The following is a 22,434-nucleotide window of genomic DNA, read 5'->3' as shown; positions in this document are numbered from 1 at the left end:
GTGGTTTTGATTTGCATTTCTCTTATAATCAGCGATGTTGAGCATTTTCTCATGTGTTTGCTGGCCATCTGTATATCTTCTTTGGAGAAATGTCTCTTCAGGTCTTTTGCCCATTTTTCCATTGATTGATTGGTTTTTTTGCTGTTGAGTTGTATAAGTTGCTTATATATTCTAGAGACTAAGCCCTTGTCAGTTGCATCATTTGAAACTATTTTCTCCCATTCTGTAAGTTGTCTCTTTGTTTTCTTTTTGGTTTCCTTTGCTGTGCAAAAGCTTTTCAGTTTGATGAGGTCCCATGGGTTTATTTTTGCTCTAATTTCTATTGCTTTGGGAGACTGACCTGAGAAAATATTCATGATGTTGATGTCCGAGAGTGTTTTGCCTATGTTTTCTTCTAGGAGTTTGATGGTGTCCTGTCTTATATTTAAGTCTTTCAGCCATTTGGAGTTTATTTTTGTGCATGGTGTGAGGGTGTGTTCTAGTTTCATTGCTTTGCATGCAGCTGTCCAGGTTTCCCAGCAATGCTTGCTGAATAGACTGTTTTTTTCCCATTTTATGTTTTTGTCTCCCTTGTCAAAGATTAATTGACCATAGGTGTCAGGGTTTATTTCTGGATTCTCTGTTCTGTTCCATTGGTCTGTCTGTCTGTTTTGGTACCAATACCACACTGTTTTGATGACTGTGGCTTTGTAGTATTTCTTGAAGTCTGGGAGAATTATGCCTCCTGCTTGGTTTTTGTTTCTCAGGATTGCTTTGGCGATTCTGGGTCTTTTGTAGTTCCATATAAGTGTTTGGATTGTTTGTTCTAGTTCTGTGAAAAATGTCATGGGTAATTTGATAGGGATTGCATTGAATCTGTAGATTGCTTTGGGTAGTATGGCCATTTTTACAATATTGATTTTCCCAATCCAGGAACATGGAATAGCTTTCCATTTCTTTACATCTTCTTTGATTTCTTTGATTAAAGTTTTATAGTTCTCGGCATATAGGTCCTTTACCTCCTTGGTCAGGTTTATTCCGAGGTATTTGATTTTGTGAGGTGCAATTTTAAAAGGTATCATATTTTTGTATTCCTTTTCTAATGTTTCATTGCTGGTATACAGAAATGCAACTGACTTCTGAATGTTAATCTTATATCCCGCTACTTTGCTGAATTTATTAATCAGTTCAAGGAGTTTTGGGGTTGAGTCCTTCGGGTTTTCTAGGTATAGTATCATGTCATCTGCATACAGTGACAGTTTGATCTCTTCTCTTCCTATATGGATGCCTTTGATTTCTTTTGTTTGTCTAATTGCTGTGGCTAAGACTTCCAAAACTATGTTGAAGAGCAGTGGTGAGAGTGGGCATCCCTGTCTTGTTCCAGATTTGAGTGGAATTGGCCACATTTGTATGAGTCTATTTCTAGGCTCTTCATTTGGTTGTATTGCATTTATGTTATTCCACATTGTTTTGATCACTGTAGATTTAGAATAAGACTTACATATGAATAGTGTAATCCTTCTGCTTTGTTAATTTTTTTTTCAGTATATGTGCTGCTGAAGTGAACACATTAATGTTTTTAAAAAGTATACTTTGGGTACTTTTAAGTACATTGAATTTCAATATGAATTTTAGAAGGAGACTTTCAATTCAATAAAAATTAAAAAATAATAGAAGTGGTTCTAGTAGCCATCTCAACCTTGCTTTTTTGATTTTAGGAGGAACATATGGCTCACTGTTTATTAGCTGTGTTGCTCATATATGCTCTTTTACTAATTGGCAGTAGTTCTCATCTATTCCCAGTTTGGTCAACACCAATAGGTCATGATGTAGTATACATTTTATACATTATTAATTATTTGCTAATATCTTGTTAACTATATTGATATTTATGAATTCTTTGTCTTTTGTTGTTGTTCTTATCTATTTTTCTGCCTTTTAAAAATTGGAATTAATTTCATAAATAACTTGGGAAGTGTTCCCTCCTCTTCTGCTTTTTGAATGGGTTTCTATATAACAGTAATTATCCTTTAAATATTTAATGTAATTTGCCAACAAATTTTTTTGGAATAGGAATTTTCCTTCTTGGGAGTTTTTTTTTTTTTTTTTTTTTATGGCCATACCTACATCATATGGAAGTTCCCAGGCTAGGGGTTGAGTTGGGGCTGCACATGCCAGCATATATCACAGCCACAGCAACACTGGATCCAAGCCATGTCTATGACCTACACCACAGCTCATGGCAATGCCAGATCCTTAACCCACTGAGCAAGGCCAGAGATTGAACCTGCATCCTCAAGGATACTAGTCAGGTTCATTACCACTGAGCCACAATGGGAACTCCCCTTCTTGGAAGATTTTTAATTACAAAGTTTATATACATATATGACTAATGGAGTTGCTTATTTTTCCTTTTTCTCTTAGTTATGATTTAATACTCTATTAAATTTTAAGAGATTTCCAATCTTTTATGGCTTTATTGAGATATATTTTATATGCCATTACATTCACCCACCCAATTTAAGAGTACAGTTCAGTAGTATATAGTATATTCATAGAATTGTGCAACTACTACCACAATCTATTTTTTTTTAACATTTTCAACACACTAAAAAGAAATACTGAAACATTATCTGTCCATTGTCATTCCCACTCCCCCTGCCCTCCAACCCCACCTCGGCAACAAATAATCTATTTTTGGTCTCTACGGCTTTGCCAGTTCTGCATATTATTTTTCGTTTGAATCATACAATGTGTGTCCTTTGTGGTGTGCCTTTGCTTATTTAGCACAATCTTTTCAAGGTTCACCCATATGGTAGAAAGTGTCAGTGTTTTATTCCTTTCAAGTTTTTAAATTGAAGTATAGTTAATTTATAATGTTGTGTTAGTTTCAAGTGTATAGCAAAGTGAGTTAGTTTTACATATACACATATATGTATTCTTTTTCAGATTCTTTTCAATCGTAGGTTATTACAAGATATTAAATATACTTTCTTGTGCTAAACAGTAGGGCCTTGTTGTTTACCTATTTTATACATAGTAGTGTGTATGTTAACCCAAACTCCCAATTTATCTTCCCCACCCCCATCGCTATACACTTTGGTAACCATAAATTTGTTTTCTATGTTTGTGAGTCTATTTCTGATTTGTAAGTAAATTCTTTTGTATAATTTTTTAGATTCCATATATAAATCATCATATGATATTTGTCTTTATGTCTCAATATGATAATCCTTTGTGTGTCTTTGCTTATTTAGAACAGCGTTTTCAAGATTCATTCATATGGTATAATTTATTAGTTTTTTATTCCTTTTTACGGCTGAAAAATATTCCATAATGTGTCTGTGACACATTTTATCTATTCATCAGTTCATGGACCTGTGGGTTGTTTTCATTATTTGGCCATTATGAATAATGATGCAGTGAAGATTTGTGTCCAAGTTTTAGTGTGGGCATATGGTTTATTTCTCTTGGGTATGTACCTAAAAGTAAAATTGCTAAGTTATATGACAATGCTGTATTTAATCATGGAGAACATTTTCCAAAGCAGCTGTACCATTTTGTATCTCCACCAACATCACATGAAACTTCTAATTATGCTACATCATTGCTAACACTTGTTATGGTCTATTGTGAAGTGGTATCTCATTGTGGTTTTGATTTGCATTTCCCTAATGCCTAATGATGTTGAGCATCTTTTCATGTGCTTGTTGTCCATCTGTATACATTCTTTGGTAAAATGTCTATTTAAACCTTCTGCCCACTTTTTAATTGGGCTGTTTGTCTTTTGTTGTTGAGTTGTAAGAGCTCATTATATATTCTGGACACTAGAACCTTATTTCATATGTAATTTTCAAATATTTTCTCTCATTTCCCATTTTGCTTGATGCACAAGTTTTAATTTTCCCGAAGTCCAATTTATCTATTCTTTTTGTTGTTCTTACTTTTTGTGTCATATCTAAAAATCTATTGCCAAACCCAAAGTTATGAAGATATATTACTATGTTTGTTCTAAGAGTCTTAGAGTTTTACCTCTTATATTTAGGTCTTTGCTATATTTAAATTTTTTTGTGTGTGGTATGATGTAAAAATCTAATTTTATTCCTTTGCATGCAGATATACATTTTTTCAGAACCATCTGTTGAAAACCTGCTATTTCCTCCTTGATAAAAATTAAATGACCATACCGTAAGATATCACTTCACACCTGTCATAATGGCTATTATCAAAAATACAACAAATAAGAGTTCCCATTGTGGCTCATTGGATTATGTGCCCAACTAGCATCCATGAGGATGCAGGTTCCATCCCTGTCCCTGTTCAGTGGGTTAATAATCCTGCATTGCTGTGAGCTGTGGTATAGGTCATAGACATGGTGTGGATCCTGCAATGCTGTAACTGTAGCTTAGGCTGGCAGCTGAAGCTCCAATTCAACCCCTAGCCTGGGAACTTCCATATGCCCCAGGTGTGGCCCTAAAAAAAAGAAAAAAAGACAACAAATAACAAGTGTTGGTGATGATATGGAGAAAAGATAACTCTCATGCACTGTTGAGGGGAAAGTAAATTGGTGCAGCCACTATGGAAAACAATATGGAGATTCCTCAAAAAATTAAAAATAGAAGTACCATATGATTCAGCAGTTTGACTCCTGGATATTATCCAAGGAAAATGAAAACACTGATTAGAAAAGACATAGGCACCCTTATGTTCATTGCAGCATTATTTATAAAGCCAAGATATGGAAGCAATCCAAGTGCTCATCAATAGATGAATGGATGAAGAAAATATGGCATATATTCCATCATATATGTAAATATATATAAAATGATACATTTACTATTTATCATGTTAAGTGATAAAATGATACAGTTTATCATGATGCATTTTATATATATTATACATTTTATATATATATTACAAAGAATGTGATCTTGCCATTTGTGACTGCATGGGTAGACCTAGAGGGAACTGTGCTAAATGAAATAACTCAGAGAAAGACTGTATGATTTCATTTATATGTGAAATCTAAAAAAGAAAACAAATGAATAAACTTAACAAAACAAAGAATTATAGATACAGAGAACAAACAGGTGGTTGCCAGATGGGAGGGTGTGGGGAAGGAAAGAGGTGAGTGAGATTAAGAGGTATAAACTTCAGTTACAAAATAAGTGAGTCATGTGTAAGAAATGTACAGCTTGGTTAGTATAGTCAATAATTACATAATATATTTGTATATCACAACTAGACATATCATTGTAATCATTTAAAACTGTATAGGAATACCAAAATACTATACTGTGTAACAGGAACTAACATAGAATCGTAGGTCAATTATACTTCATAAACAAACAAATGAACAAATTTATAGAAAAGGAGATTAGTCTTGTGGTTACCAGAGGCAGGGATTGGGGGGAAGGAAAATTGGATGAAGGCAGTCAAAAGGTACAAACTTCCAGTTATAAGATAATAAGTACTATGGATGTAATATACAACATGATCAATATAATTAATACTGCTGTATGTTATACATGAAAGCTGTTAAGAGAGTAAATCCTAAGAGTTCTCTTCACAACATTTTTTTCTATTTCTTTAATTTTGTATATATATGAAATGATGGATGTTCACTAAACATATTGTGATAACCACTTGATGTATGCAAGTCAAATTATTATGTTGTACACCTTAAACTTATACAGTGCTGATGTCAATTATCTCAATCAAACTGGAAGAAAAAGAAAGATGATAAGTTCTGTTTTTCTGTCAGCTTCTAGTGAGACATTAAGTAAATAAAACACTAAAAAATTTAAATGACTCTAGGTCTATGGATTTACTTCTGACCTTTAACTCTATTCCATTGATTTATATGCCTATCCTTACGTCGTTGCCACACTGTTTTGATTACTGTAGTGCCATAGGCAGTTCTGAAATACGAAATTGTGTGTCCTCCACTTTTGTTCTCAAGATTATCTTGGCTACTTGAGATTCCTTGCAATTCCGCATGAATTTTTCAATTTCTGCAAACTTTGGCAGTTGCAATTTTGATAAGGATTGCATTGATTCTGTGGGTCACTTTGAGGAGTATTTCCATACTAAACATTAAGTATTCTAATCCATGAACATGCCTTCTTTAATGTCTTTAAGCAATGTTAGTAGTTTTCAGTATGCGAGTCTTTATTTCTTTGGTTAAATTTATTCCTCGATATTTTATTTTTTGATGCTATTTTAAATGACATTTAAAAAATTCTATGTCTAGTCACTTATGATGGAGCATGATGATGTGAGGAAAAAGAATGTATACATGTGTGTGTAACTGGGTCACCATGCTGTACAGTAGAAAAGTGACAGAACACTGTAAACCAGCTATAATGGAAAAAAATAAAAATCATTATAAATTAAAAAAAATAGTATTACCAGGAGAGAGAGAAAAAAAAAAAAAAACTCTTTCTGGGATTTCTCATTGTTAGAGTATAGATAGACAACTGATTTTTATGTGTTAACCTACATCATTCAAGTTTGCTGATTTGTTTATTAGCTCTATTTTGGTAGATTCTTCAGGGTTTTCTCCATATAAGACAATGCCATCTGTGAGTGGACATAATTTTACTTCTTGCTTTCCAGTTTGGATGTCTACTATTTCTTTTTCTTTCCCAATTGCTCTGCCTGGAATTTCCAGTACAGTGTTGAATAGAAATGGCAATAGCAGGCATTCTTGTCTTGTTCCTGATTTTAGAAGGAAAACTCTTAGTTTTTTACAACAGTGTATGATATTATCTATGGATTTTTCCACAAATATCTTATTAATGCACTGAATGTTTGTGCCCTCAACATATGAATTCAGTCCACAAGTATCCAGTTCATGATAAGGTATTTATGCAAAACCCATAGGTAACATACTCAATTGTGAAAGAGTCCTAATTTCCAATGTTATGGTGTGGGAAACGGGGCATTTGAGAGAAATTGGTCATAATGGTGGGATTAGTGCCATTATTAAAAAGAACCTAGAAAGCTCTCTAGCCTTGTTTTGCACCTTGTGAAGACACGAGATGCCTATCCGTGTCTGTATATAAACGAGGAAGTTGGCTTTTACCAGAAACCAAATCTGCCAGCCCCTTGATCTTAGATTTCACAGCCTCCAGAACTGTGACAAGTAAAATTTGTTGTTAAAGCCAGCCTATGATTTTTTTTTTTTAGTAGTCAAACTAAGACATAGCCTTTATAAGGTTTAAGACTGTCCCTTCTATTCTGAGAGTTTTGTGTGTTAAGTTTATTTTTAATGATGAATCAATTGAGTTGGTTATGTGGAGCATTCATTTTATAAATGTCATGTATTACATTCATTCATTTTTTATGTTGAACCACTCTTACATCTGGGCTAATTTCTGCTTGGTCACAGTGTATAATCCTTTAAATATGCCCCCAGATTGTGTTTCCCAAGATTTTATTGAGGATTTTTGCATTATATTCATTAGAGGTAACTGGTATGTAACTTTGTTTCCTTGTGATGTCTTTGGTTTTGGTGTCAGGGCAGTGTTGCCATGAGAGTTCACTCTTCTGTGTTTTATAAGAGTTTGAGAAGGGTTTGTGTTCATTCTTCCTTAAATATTTGATGGAAATCATCATTCAAACTATCCGATATTGGGCTTACTTGTGTTGGGAGTTTTTAGATTACTTCTATCTCTTGATTTAAGTTTGTAAATATTTTCCATTTCTTCTTTGGTTAGTTTTGGACGTTTTTGTATTTCTAGGTATTTTCTACTTCATCTACATTATCTAATTTGTTGATGAACCTTTTTCTGCTCTTAAGCATGTTTTTTTTTTCCATTGTTATCTACATTACTTAATTTCTTTGTGTACATTCTTAGAATTCTTATTTCTGCAGGATTGCTAGTGAGTTCCTCACTTTTATTTCTGATTTTATTGATTTTTTCTATCTTTTTTTCCTGGCCAGTCTAACTAAAGGTTTGCATATTTTGTTCTTTTCAAATAACCAGTGTCTACTGTCACTGATGCTTTCTTTGTTCTTCTATTCTCTATGTCGTTATCTCCACTCTAATTTTTATTATTTCATTTATTATCTTTGGGATTACCTTGTTCTTCATTTCTTAGTTCCTTAGAATGTACAGCTTGGTTACTTTTTGAGATCTTTCTTCTTTAATGTAGGTGTTTACCACATTAAATAAAGTTTCCTTGAGTGTGGTTTTTGCTGTATCTATAAATTTGCTATGTTGTGTTTTATTTTCTTTCACCTCAAGTTATTTTCTAATTGCTCTTGTAATTTCTCCTTTGGCCCATTGGCTATTGAATAAATGTGAAAGTGGGCATACTCTCTTTGTTTCTGAACTTAGGAGCAAAGTGGACATAGTTGACAGTGTTAGATGCAAGTGTTTTAATAGAGGCCCATTTTCCAGACTGAGGAAATGTCCCTTTAGTTCTAGTTAATTGAGAGTACTTTTTAAAGCCATAAATGCATAATGATGTGTCAAAATATTTTAATTATTGAGATGATTTTTTTCCATTTTTCAATTAATATGGCTAATTATAGTAAGAGGTTTTAAAATTTTAAAACAAATTGTGTCCTCACATTCCCACTTGATTATATTGAACCTATTTAACATATCACTAACTTTAATTTGGTAATATTTTATTAAGGTTTTATATCTCTACATTTAACAGGGATATTGGGCAATAGTTTCTTATAAAATATTTCTAAATTTATGGCATAAGTTTGTACTTGCTGGTAAAGAAAAAACATACAACATAAAAGTTGTGAGTTTCAGTTTTATTAAGGGTCAACTTTTGGCATGTTTGTACATGCTTTATAAAATTAGTTGGGAAGTGCTCGCTCCACAATTTTCTGAAATATTGTGTTACATATCATTATCCCTACTTCATTAAATGTTTGATAAAAATCACCACCAGTTCAATTGTCTGCATCTGGAATTTTTTTTGTGATAGTGTGGCAAAAGTTTTTGATAATGAACTTAACTTCCTTAATAAATACAGGGTACTATATATTTTCTATTTTATTTTATTTTTTTCTTTTTGGCCACATCCATGGGATGTGGAAGTTCCTGTGCCAAAGCAGTGACCTGAGCCACTAGAGTGAAAATGCTGGATCCTTAAACCATTGTGTCACAAGAGAACTCTGCTATTTTATTTTTTTGAGACAGTTGTAAATTTTCTTCAAGTTATTTTCAATTTGTTATAAGATGTCAAATTTACTGACGTATTTTTCATAATGTTTCCTTACTATGTTTTTAACATCTGCAGGATCTGTCATGATATCCTGCTTTCATTTCTGATACTGACATTTGTTTGTTCTCTCTTCCCACTCTCTCACTGTCTGTCTGTCTCTGTCACTCTCTGGCGCTATCATCTGTATTTCTATCACTTTTATTATCTAGCATCAAGATGTTAATCAAGTGTGTTAATGTTTTTAAAGAACCAACTTTATAGTTTTGTTAATTTACTCCACTATTTTTGTTACATCATTGATTTTTGTTCTTATACTTATTACTTCTTCTAGGGTTTATTTTGCTCTTTTTTCTAGTTTCTTGAGGTAAAAATATCAATTATTGATTTGAGAACTTTCCTCTTTTGTAATATAGGAATTTAAAACAAGATTTTTTTCTCTGCAAACTACTTCACACTGCATCCCCCCAAGTTGATATGCTATGTTTTCATTTCACACAATTCAAAATTCTAGAATTTCTTTCATAATTTGTTTTTATTATTATTTTTCAATATAATTATATTTTGCTTAGAGGACATAGTCTATAGGAATTATATCTTTTGGCATTTTTTTTTACTTAATTTATGGATTCTTATATAACTGTGTTAACATTTTGTCTGTATTAACACCTGAAAACAATGTGTCCACTAATTCCCAAATCTGCAATATTGCCATGGGTCACATATTCCTGCTTCACTGCATGCTTAATTGTTACTGTATACTAGGCATTTTGGTTTACACAATACAGACACTCAATTCTGTTGTCCTTTGAAGATCATTGCTCTTTGTTCTTTCAGGCAGATAAGTTACTGATTGATCACCTTCACCTTCTGGAAGCTTCGTTTTATACGTTCTTTGGGTTGGATGGTGGAACCTCAAGGTTTTTACCAAGCCATTTTAACCTTTTTGGACTCGCACTGCTAACTTGGTCACCCCTGAAGCAAGCAACCACTGAAATTTCTGCTTGTGTCTTTCAGCCTTCCAACTTTAGTTTTGCACTTGGGCTTTTGGGACTTTTTTCCTATGTAAACATAGTTCATAGTTCAACTAAACATTTGAAGGGAGTTCATATGCATATTTTGGGGCAACCCTTACTTTGACTTCCTCCTTTCTGGGATATTCCTCCTCATGTTCTACAAAATTTGGCTATTACATGCTCCCTTTTCTGACACTTTAAGCCAATAGGATGCCGATTTTCTGCCTAACTGCGTGGATCCCTCTTCTATGAAGACAGAGGCATGCCATAGGGGAAACGTCCTATAATCATGACTCTCACCCAGTGCAGGCTCCTTCTTTCAAAGGTTCAATCCCTTCAAGTTTCTGTCTACTCTCAGTCTCACTCTAGTGCTTTCAAATAGTTATATATATTTTTTTTTTGTCTTTTGTCTTTTGTTGTTGTTGTTGTTGTTATTGTTGCTATTTCTTGGGCCGCTCTCGCGGCATATGGAGGTTCCCAGGCTAGGGGTTGAATCGGAGCTGTAGCCACCGGCCTACGCCAGAGCCACAGCAACGCGGGATCCGAGCCGCGTCTGCAACCTACACCACAGCTCACGGCAACGCCGGATCGTTAACCCACTGAGCAAGGGCAGGGATCGAACCCGCAACCTCATGGTTCCTAGTCGGATTCGTTAACCACTGCGCCACGACGGGAACTCCTAGTTATATTTTTAAAAATGTGGGCTAGTTTATAAATATTACCTGTGGGAGGATTATTCTGAAGCAAACTACTCTGTCATTACCAGAACAGGAACTAAAGCTATATATATTTTTTCGTATATATATGAAAATACTGGAAAACTCAACTCTTCTGAAACTTCCATTTAAAAAGCCTAAGTAAATATAATTTTATTATCACTATATGAAATACACTGTTAGCAACATAAACAATCTTTATAAAATGTATAAATCTATTTTGGAAAGATGGTTTCAATAAGTTAATTACACATATATATCAGAGAGAATTGTTGTTAAAAATCCAATAAAAAGTTCAATTAAGCATCTAAATTATACATTTAATCATAGTTTTAAACTGCACAGAACTGATTTGCATATATTTTATTTGAAAAAAATGTTTAATGTAAGATGAACAGTGTACTTCTGTGCAGTCTCAACTCTATTAGTTATTTCTGCTACAGAAACAGCAATGCATCATTTTATCAAGTTTATTTTTGCTGAACCTACAGTTTATTGAAAATCTCAGTTATTTTCTTTCTTGCATCCTCAATGCTGAAACTCAGGAGGTTCTTTATTTTTTTGAATGTTGTATTCACCTAAAAGGCACCTGTAGGCCTAGTGTGATGTATGTTTTGTTTATTCAAGGAGGTGTTGTTCATAAGAATGATTGCCAGGGGCTTTGAGGTTCTTGTTATGGCGTTATTGGCTTAGAAAAACCGGTGTAAATCACTAGCTCTGTTTTTCCTCTATCATATGAAAGTCAGATAAGCAACAACATTCTTAATATTCTGAGAGTGACTTGGGAGCCATAAAACTTAGGTGAAATCTTCCTTCTACATACCCTTTAAAATAGCCTTAAACTCACTTTTATCCCCAAATTAAAATATAACACACAGATAATGGACATTTTCATACATAAGCTACTGTTCAGGTTAAAGATTCTCATCTCAGTGTTAAGATTACACTTATTCTATTTTTTGTATTTGTTAAAATCACAAACCAGTTTTTGATTATGCCTAGCTTTGTAAGGAACTGAACTGTCTTTCAAAGTACCTGTACTAATTTGCTTTCCCACCAGCAATTACTGAGAGTTCTCTTTGCTCTACATCATTGTCAACATTTGCTGTTTTGGATTTTAGCCACTTGAATAGGTGTATTTTATAAAACAATATTTTTTTAAATTGCAATTCCCTAAATGACATATGATGCTGAATGTCTTCACAAATGTGTGTCAAAGCTACAATCTGGGAGAAAATATTTGCAAATCAAATAGTTAACAAAGGATCTATATAGAATGTAAAGAAGCCTCAAAATTGAAAATTTTGAGAATAAACAACTTAATTTTTAAATCTGCAAAATACATCACATAAACTTTAGGAGAGTTGACATATGGATGTTAAATAAGCACATAAAAATTTCCTTTACATCATTAACCATGAGAGGAATACAAATTAAATTAATGATTCAAACAGAAAAAGAAGTGATATGTTGGACTTCATCAAAATTAAGAAGTATTTCTTTCCTAGGGCTGACAGCAGAGAAAGTCTGGATTCTGTGACGTCCCCTCAGTCCTCCTCAAGATCCTCATGTTTACACTTGCAGGGCCTGCACCCCTCTCATTTATTTACCTGAGGTTGGTGCCTCGGGTCAAAGCCACCATCTCCTTGCCAAGCCAAATTAAAAAGTCAAGGGGATGCAGAGGTTTGTCTTTACATGACATCCATGCATGGGACCTCTCAGGACTAATACTAGAGGAGGGCTTCTGTGAGGCTCTGTCTGTACGCAGTGAGAGGTCCCCTCTGTTCTCCCTCTAGGTCCTCACATCAGTATGTGGCAGGCTCTGAGACTCTTCCCTCATCTCATCTGAGGCTGAATCCCTCAGAAAAAGCCTTCCCCTAGCTCCCAAGATGGAAGTTCAGATACAGCACATCTGGGGCAAAGTGCTTCAAACTTCTCATGGAAGACAGCAGGGGCAGGGCAGGCCTGGAGCCTCCTCTATTAGTGGTGAGAGGTCTCCTCAGTCCTTCTTTAGGGTCCTCAGCTTGAAGTCTGACTGGGTGAGATCTCACATCTTCTGACCTGAAGCCACAGCCCACAGAGGAAGCCTCACATCCAATTCCTAAAGCTCTCCAGGATGGAAGTCTAGAAACAACACATTTGGGGATGCTTGGAGCTTCTGGAGTTTGGCCTCAAGGGTCGGGTGGGACTGAGGTTCTCTGTATATGTAGGGAGAGGGTCCTTCTGTTCTTCCTCAGAGGCCCCATATGGAAACCTCTCTTTCCTGACCTGAGTCAAGTCTTCTCAGATGATCCCAAGATTCCCTCAGACTCTGATGGAGTCAGGAAACTTCATCAGGGACCTTGCCCAAAGCTTCTGTGTGCTAACATCAGGGGCAGGGGGTTGCTCCTTCACTCCTTCCTCAATGTCCTCCCCTTGATGACTTGCAAATTGAAAAGTATAAATCTCAAATACAAAAACATAGGGCAAAATTTAATGACCTGGAATTAGGCAAAGAGGTCTGAAAAAAGGACACCCAAAATTCTGGAAAAAGAAAAATAAATTGAACATCTCCAATGTTTAAAAACAAGAAGTATTTATCTGAAAAAGACATGCTTAAGAGCAGAAAAAGGCAAGCTACAGACTGGAAAAAATCTTTACAAATCAACTAAGGATATATAAAGGAATCTCAAGATTTAAAAAGAAAGGGAAAAACTCAGTTTTTAAAAGTGGGATGAATATACCTCACTAAAATTAGCATACGTATGTTACATAAACTCATGAAAAAATTTTCTACTTCGTTAAACATTAGAGACAAGCCAATTAAAAGCACCATAACATGCAACTTACTTTTGTGACCAGATTAAAAAATAACACTGACATTACCAATTGCTAGAAAGGATGAAGAACAACTTGAACTCTCATGAATTGCCCCTGTGGGAAATGACTTCATAAATTTTTTTCTTTTTTTTTTGGGCAGTGCCCGCAGCATGCAGATGTTCCTGGTCTAGGGATGGAACCCACACCACAGCAGTGACAGTGCCAGATCCTTAACCCACTGAGCCCCCAAGAAACTCCCATAATTTTTTATATACATATACAGTTATCTTTTGACTCAACAATCTCATGACTGGGAGGAATAAAAACCGGTTCACTCAAAAATCTATACGTGATTGTTATATATTTAATCATATTTGACAAAAGCTGTAAACAGTCTAATCTTGCATGTGTGAATGGATAAACCAACTTATGTATATTCAAGGGAATACTACTTAGCAACAAAAAGGGATAAACTATTGACAGACACTGAGTGCCAGAAAAATCTCAAAGACTGCTGAGTGAAAGAATTCAGTGTTCACAAGTTATTACTTGAATTTTCTGACATTCTTTGAAACATATAACTATGGATGTGGAGGAAAAATGAGTAGTTGTCAGGGTTCAATGTGGAGGAGAATATGAGTATAAAAAGCACATGGGAAGGGATTTTTGTTTGTTTTAGAGAGGCAGTTATGGAACTGTTCAGTATCCTAACTGGTGATTACACAAAAGTATACATGGATTAACATCATAGTACAGTATACCAAAAACAAACCAAAAAAGTGTAATTATATGCTATTTAGAAAAAATGAAAATGGGAAAACGGGTAACTGGATAATCATAATAATGTCAGAAAAATTGACTCCAGTAGAAGGAAAGTTGCCAAGAATAAATAGGGGATATTAATTACATAATGATAAAAAAAAACTCAATTTAACCAAGACAATGTAACAGTCCTTAATATGTATGTACCTAAATGCAGAGCTTCAAAACTCATTAAGCAAAAACTGAGAGAATGGGAAAGGAGAAATAGTCAAAGCTACAATTACATTTGAACACATCAAGGTTCCTCTCTGAACAAATAGAAAATTAGAAAATAAAACCTGAAAAAAACAAGTATCAACCAAATTGATCCAATTGGCATTTACAAAACGTCTAACAGATAAATTATATTTTTCAAGAACAAAGAAAGCATCAGTGACAGTAGACACTGGTTATTTGAAAAGAATAACAAAATATGCAAACCTTTAGTTAGACCGGCCAGGAAAAAAAGATAGAGAAAATCAATAAAAAGACTCAAATCAGTATTCTAATCTTTCACCTAAGAAAGTATAAAAGAAAAATTAATTCAGCCCAAATCATGCAGAAGGATGGAAATAATATTGATAAGAACAGAAATAAATGAAACTGAATTTAGAAAACCAATGGCATCAATGGAAATATAGTGGGTTCTTCTAAAAGATCAAGAAGCTAAAATAGCTACTGTCATTCTGAGAAATTAAAACAAAAAGAGGTTGTTAAGAAGTAAGGGTTAGAGGGGAAGGGGGAGGGAGTGGGATGGACTGGAAATTTGGGGTTAATAGATGCAGATTATTGCCTTTGGAATGGATAACCAATGAGATCCTGCTGTGTAGCACTGGGAACTATGTCTACTCACTTATGACGGAGCATGATAATGGGAGAAAAAAGAATGTATATGGGTATGTGTGACTGGGTCACCTTGCTGTACAGTAGAAAATTGAGAGAACACTATAAACCAGCTATCCAGGAAAAAATAAAAATCATTATTAAAAAAATAGAATGGATAAGCAGTGAGGTTCTACTGTATAGAACATGATGGGGGATGATATGAGAAAAAGAATATGTGTGTGTGTGTGTGTGTGTGTGTGTATGTATTTTTTTTCCCTGGGTGACTTTGCTGTTCAGTGGGGATTGGCACAACGTTGTAAATCAACTATAATTAAAAAATTAATTTAAAAAATAAAGATAAAAAAAGAAGCAAGGGTTAGGACATAGTTAAAAGTATAAGAAATTCTATATAGAGAGGAAGGGACATACTAAGCAAGAGCTTTCAGAAGTGTAAAGATGATAACACATAATATACTCAATTTCTTGGCAGTGCCAGAATACCAGGCAGCAAAAGAGATGCCTGTGCCGGAGCTTGATGAAATCCATGTCTGAGGGAGGATTTTTCTAGCAGCTGTGTTCAGGGGAAGCCTAGAGTTGTGCAGTTGAGTGTGAGTGCCCACTGCCCTGGGAGTAAGGGGAAGAAAGGTGCTGAGTTGTAGGACTCTGGGCTTACAGTCCCCACTTCAGTTGGACTGCTTTGCCTTCCTCATGTTCATGGATCAAATTTCTTGCGAAGTCTTCCACTGGAATCAGAAGTCTCAATTCTAATAATTTGACAGTGGGAGTTCCCACTGTGGCTTGGCAGTAATGAACCCAATTAGGATCCATGAGGATGCAGGTTAGATCACTGGCCTTGTTCGGTAGGTTAAGGAACTGCATTCCTGTGAGCTGTGGTGTAGGTCACAGATGCAGCTCAGATATGGTGTTCCCGTGGCTGTGGTATAGGCTGGCAGCTGCAGCTCCAACTCGATCCCTAGCCTGGGAACTTCCATATGCCACAGGTGTGGCCCTAATAAAATAAAGTTAAAAATAAATAGATAAAAATTTGACAACATCCACCAGTTAGACACAATAAATGAGTATATACCCAAAGTGGAATTATTGGATGATATGGTAATTCTATGTTTAACTTTCTGGGGAAACATCATACTGTATTCCGTAGGGGCTACCCCATTTTACATTCATGAGCATAGGATATTTTCCCATTTATTTTGTGCGGGGAAGCAGAGTAACAGCTAGTCTTGCTTTGATCACTTAGAACAGTGTCATTGCTATGGTGGAAGAGGTTCACCTTGCCACTGGACCCTGCTGACACTACCCTGGGAGGGGAATCAGAGCACTTCTTACTTCTGCAGGCTAAGGGATGGAAGATCTGCTCTCTGCTGGGACCACCTACACCACTCTGCAGGGTAATTATTGCCTGCTTCTCCCAGAAAGGGGATGTAAAGCATACTGATTTACAACATTGTGCCATCTTCTTTCCACCTTTCAGAGTCTTCCTATGCTTGTTTGGTGAGTTATGTTTAGGGTTTTTAAAACATAAGGTGGAAGATCTAAGAAAAAATGGGGCTATTCCATTTTGTTGGGGTCAGAAGTGTTCTGGGATATATTTTTAATATAGATGACAAAAGGATTAATATCTATAATGTCCATGACTTCCTACTTAACAGGACTTCCTCCTGTTAAGATTAAAAACAATCTAATAGAAAGAAATGTAATCAATGGGTGTGTACAGGCTATTTACACAATATCAAATGTAAATAGTCTGCAAACATGTTCACATTCATTAGTAGTCAGGGAAATGCAAATTAAAGCAAAACAAATCTCACTTTACACTCATCAAACTGCCAAAAATTAAATAATCAGTAATGCCTGTCCTTTCTGGAAATACAGATTAAAAAGGATGCTCTCTTAATATAGAGGAAATGTAATACAATAAAGTATTTTTTTGCAAAGCTATCTGATCATACTTATTAATATAAAAAAATACATCCTGGAGTTCCTGTGTGGGGCAGTGGTGAACGAATCCGACTGGGAACCATGAGGTTGCAGGTTCGATCCCTGGCCTTGCTCAGTGGGTTAAGGATCTGGCGTTGCCGTGAGCTGTGGTGTAGGTTGCAGACGCGGCTCGGATCCTGCGTTGCTGTAGCTGTGGTGTAGGCTGGTGGCTACAGCTCCGATTCGACCCCTAGCCTGGGAACCTCCATGTGCCACAGGAGCTGCTCAAGAAAAGGCAAAAAGACAAAAAAATAAAATTAAAAAAAAAAATAAAACATCCTTCATTTAGCAAACTAGTTCCTTGGAATCAAACTTATAGATGTAAACATTTAGGATTTGCTAGGTTGCCCTTTAATGTTTATTTTGCAAAAAAAAAAAAGTGTTTAAAAACACAAAGTGAATGCTCATCCATTTTGAAGTGGTCATAAGAGCTGCATGAAACTACACCATGAAATATTATGCAGGCATCAAAAATAATGAAGTAGAGCTGTACAAGTGACTGGAAAGAATTTCCACAGTGTATTCTAACTTGAGAAACTATGAATACAAGAAAATGTATAGAATACTGTTTAGATTTTTAAAGTAACCCCCCAAAAAACTCTACCACTCCAAATTTATGTGTGAATGTATATAGGTTTGTGTGTAGATATAAATATATATACATAGTCATAGATATGTAGATCTATCTCTGTGTATGTGTGTGTGAACATGAATAAAATATGCAAGAATATATGTTATATTTTTAACAAGGGCTTCCACAGCATATGTGCATATATCTTACAAATAAATACATACACATTTGCTAACGTACGTTACCTGGCAGGGAATAACTGAATTGGGAGAAGGAAGTCAAATGACAAAGAACAAAAATGTTTGCACACAGTGCATGTGCATATGCCTGCAGATAATGCATTTATGAAAATTATATATGTAAATAAAAATACATTTATTAAAACATAAAATGGATTGCTTGTATAAATGGGGTTTTAATGATTGTTGATTATATGAGAAAGTAACTTACATAAGAGATTTCCCTCATTTCAATCGGAAGTCAAAAAAAATGAGCAAGAAAAAAAAAAGAGCTTTCCTGTGACCTTTACTGATAGTCCCGTGTGGATCTAAGCAAACAATTGATTGCTGGAGTTACATAAAATAATGTTTTTCAGCCTAAGACAAGCCTGAACCTTCCTTTGCTGGAAGAGCATCAGAGACTCCACCTCAGCTGTGAATATGGGTTCTCTAAGAAGAAAAGAAGCTGCATGCATTTTTACATTTTCTGACAACAACAGACTTTACTGCTTTTGTTCCTTTTTCTCTTACATAATATTACCAAGACATATCCAGACTAGCAGATAAGCTTCCCTGAGAAAGCTCAAATATTTGGATACATGAAGTGTAACTGTCACTCCACATGGATAATTCTCTCACTAGAGTGAATTCTTTTAAATTAATACATCCCCTGTTATAGTAGCTACTAAGCATGTATTCATTTATTAGTCATACTTTTTTTTTTTAGGAGTTATGTGTTAAGAACCTACTATGTGCCAGGTTCTGTTCTGGGTGCCCAGGACAAAGCAGTGGGAAAAAAAAAAAAAACAACTTAGCCCTTGGGCTATATATTATAAAGGGGAGTGATACAATTAATGTACAAGCCAGATAATTTCAGAGAGTTGTAAGTATTATGACGAAAACCAAGGTAAGTAGGTAGAGGGTGATGGAGTGAGGCTGAGGACTCTTTTAGGTAGAGTGACTCTGAGCAGAGACTTGAATGAGTAGGGAAAGAGCTATTGCAAGTGTGGAAGAAGAGCATTTGGGGCAGAGACAACAGCAAGGACACAAGATCTGAGGCAGGAACAGGCTTGACAAGTTCAAGGAGCTGCAAAAAGTCTTGTATGACTAGAAGAGCAAGCAGGAGAGAGGGAGTGGGAGGAAAGGATTCAGGAGGTGAGCAAGAGCCAGAACTAGCAGGGGCTTGGGAGGCAGAGAAGGGGTTTGCATTATAGTCTCATTTGACAAGAGGCCACCAGAGACCCTTGGAAGGGGAAATGAACCAGAATTCTATTTTGAATTCCTCATTTGGGATTGCTTTCAGATCTTGCATCACACTCATAATAGTATTTCCAATGGTAAAAAAACAAAAATGTGTACTTTGAGGGTGAATTTCATTTTCTGATTAAGATTGCTGAATAAAGTTGGCTAACCCCTTAGATAGTATCATTTGGTGGATAAATGTGTTTTGCATTAAAACAAGGGGAAGAGTTTTTTAGTGTGACTGTTGTAGGCAACTCTAGCAGAAATGTCCAACTAAAGTCACTTTGACAAATAGTAACTAGATTTGTCTAAGTGACAGACAGTGTGCTATTATACATTATGGTAAAGAAGATACATAAGGCACAAAAGTATGGATCAGAACCCAAGTCCTGTAAGGGAGGTATCAGCAGCTAGAAATTTTCTGAAGGGAAAGAAATCAGGACTTTTCGAGTAGAGGGGGGATCAGGAAAGGTTCTTTGATGAAACAAGTCTTTAAGGGAAGGCAGAACTTTGGAAGAGAAAAGTGGGAAGTGCACAAAGATTGGCATAAAGGATAAAGAATAGTTTCAGTGGCCAAATTATAATGATAGAGAAAAGAAATGCAGTTGATAAGATAGTTGTGTGACATACTTGAAGAACCTTCAATATTATGTCAAATAGTCTGTTTATAGTTTCTTAGGCAATAAGAAATCATGGAATGCTTTTGAGTAAGAGGATGGAATAATTGGAATGCTGCTTGGAAAGATACACATGGCAGTGGCATAAAATTGCTTAAAGCAAGGAGAGCCCTAGGAAGCTGATGTTATAGTTGAGGCAAGAGGAAGCATGGGCCTGAACTAGTGTGGCGTGAGCTGGAAAGGGAGGGATGCAGAAGTGGCAAAAGGTATCATAGCCACTGACAATCAAATCAGAAGGAAGGGAAGGAAACTCTCAAAGCTGGAGTCAAATGAGATTTCAACCTGTATAATCATGGAAGTCTCAGCATGAACAGGGCTGTAGTGAAGGCGTATGTTATTCAAGGAGAAGAAGGTTGCAGTTTGGGGTTCAATGTCTCTAATAAAATTGAAGAACATATTTGCTGTGTTCTCTCTTTGGAAACTGAACCCGAAGTGCATAGTAAAATAGCAATGAGCCCTGGCCCTTTACCTAAAAGATACCAGTTTGAATACTAGTTCAGGCACTTACCAGCTCTATGATGTTGGACAAGTGAACCAGCCTCTCTGTGCCTTCATTTCTGTCTCTGTAAAATTGAGAAAATAATTGTATATATCTCAGTAGTTATTGTGAGGGTTAAATGTATCCACACAATATGCATACATATGTATAAATCATATCTATAAGATACACAGTATATGCAATCCATTAAATATTAACTTTGTATATAACAAATGCCACATATTAATTATGCAAAAACATTTTATCCTCATATAAAACCTCTGAGTCATATATTTTATAAGATATGTAGTATTCACAGACTATATATATACATATATAATATGATATAATTTACATATATATAGGTTTGCATTATAAGATTCATAAATAGGAAAGGGAGAAAGAAAAGGGGTCATTAAAGAGTAGAGAAAGGACAGAGAGAGAGGACTGTAAATAGCTGAGGAAAACAATGCAAAATACCCCAGAAAATTCCAAGCAAATGAAAAGAGAGTAAGGATGCTGGATTTGGCAACTTGAACATCTTTGTTGATGTCAATAGGGACATTTAAGTAGAGAGATGTGGATATTAGTCAGATTTCCTAAGGATACTGAGGATGTCTGTACTGAGAAACTAGAGAAAAGAAAGCACAATTTACTTGTCATGAGTTTGACCCTGGGAGTGTGGATGAGTTAGAGGATATTTTGTATTATTTTGAAAAAGAGATAGGTGAACACTATCTTTGGAAGGGAGGAAAAAGCTAGTGACATGAGAAAAACTGAAGAGAAGAAGAATGGGAGTACAGGGAGAGGGAACAATGAGAAAGGAATGGGACAAAATCAGGAGCTCCCAGGTGGCTCAGCTGGTTAAGGATCCTGCATTGTCACTGCTGTGGGATTGGTTACAGCTGTGGTGTGAGTTCAATCCCTGGCCCAGGAACTTCTGCATGCCATGGGCATGGCCAAAATTTTTTTTAAAAAAAGAATGGGACAAAATCATATACAGGACTTAAACTTCGAAAGTGAGACAAGAGGAATTAGAGGAGAAGAAAGGGAGTGGGGACCTGATGACTAGAATCTGAGAGGGACTTTCAGAAGAATGTGTGTCTTCAACCACAGCTGAGGACAGAGGAGAAATAGCAAAGAGATCAAACTAAAGACCACCCAAGTGACAGTACAGAGTCAATTCATACTTGATATTAGGAGGTCTAAAAAGTTTTCAACACAAAAACCAACCAAATAAAGAAGCCTCATTTGAGTGAATGTACACTGTTTCAAGAACAATGCACTGGAAATGTATCATTGACTTTATAGTCTGGTTTTTAAATTATGTTTTGACTAAGTCACGTTATTTTCACCATGTATTAGAGTCACTGACTATCGGAGCTATAAGGAAACAGATACTTATCTTTAATCATTTTAACGAAAGCCTGTGTATCATGCTAGTAAAGAGAACGAATTCTACAGAACTCCTTATCCTGGGGTCTGTGGATGGGATTCTAAGAGTCCATAAACTTGGATGAAGGAAAAGATATATCTATTTAACTAGATAGACAGATAGATGATAGAACAGATATAGATATTTTTCAGTAAGCTGAAAGCCAGAATTTCCTTTCATAATGAATGTAGGCAACAAAGCACAGTTGTATTAGCAGTACATGTGACTTTGTTATCAGTAGATATCATAGATATTTTCACATCACCTTTTGAGATATAAGTTATCTCAAAATACCCTTTACATTCATCATTACTTTGTAACTGTAGTAGTTGTTAGACTTGTCCCTATATATTGCTACCTAAAGCATCGCAAAAATGGTACGTTACTATACTCTGTATTCACTTTTAATAGATTGATAACAAACTTCAGCATCCTCAGTTTCCTTTTTAAGTACTTATCCTAAGGAGGAGTCCAGAGGCTTTAAGAG

At 35.4% G+C, this 22,434-nt stretch overlaps 1 long non-coding RNA gene across 5 annotated transcripts in view; it reads right to left on the bottom strand.

Annotated features, from left to right (window-relative positions):
* LOC146394805 (uncharacterized) overlaps positions 1-22,434 on the bottom strand; it is a 655,226-nt gene that overhangs the window by 17,498 nt on the left and 615,294 nt on the right. For 3 of the 5 annotated variants that reach the window (XR_014835895.1, XR_014835891.1, XR_014835893.1), the window contains one exon: positions 20,543-20,597. This is a non-coding gene — a long non-coding RNA (uncharacterized LOC146394805). Of the gene's footprint in view, positions 1-11,455; positions 13,349-20,542; positions 20,598-22,434 lie in introns of those variants that run through there. The other 2 variants (XR_014835894.1, XR_014835892.1) reach the window with 1 other exon arrangement.

This window comes from Sus scrofa, chromosome X (assembly GCF_054392235.1).
Source record: "Sus scrofa isolate SSC_HxYL_T2T_F1_AM1 chromosome X, Sscrofa_HxYL_maternal_Yorkshire_Landrace_v2.0, whole genome shotgun sequence".
NCBI classification, from domain to species: Eukaryota; Metazoa; Chordata; class Mammalia; order Artiodactyla; family Suidae; genus Sus; species Sus scrofa.
The sequence above is the reverse complement of the archived record's forward strand: the minus strand, read 5'-3'. Positions and strand labels throughout refer to the sequence as shown.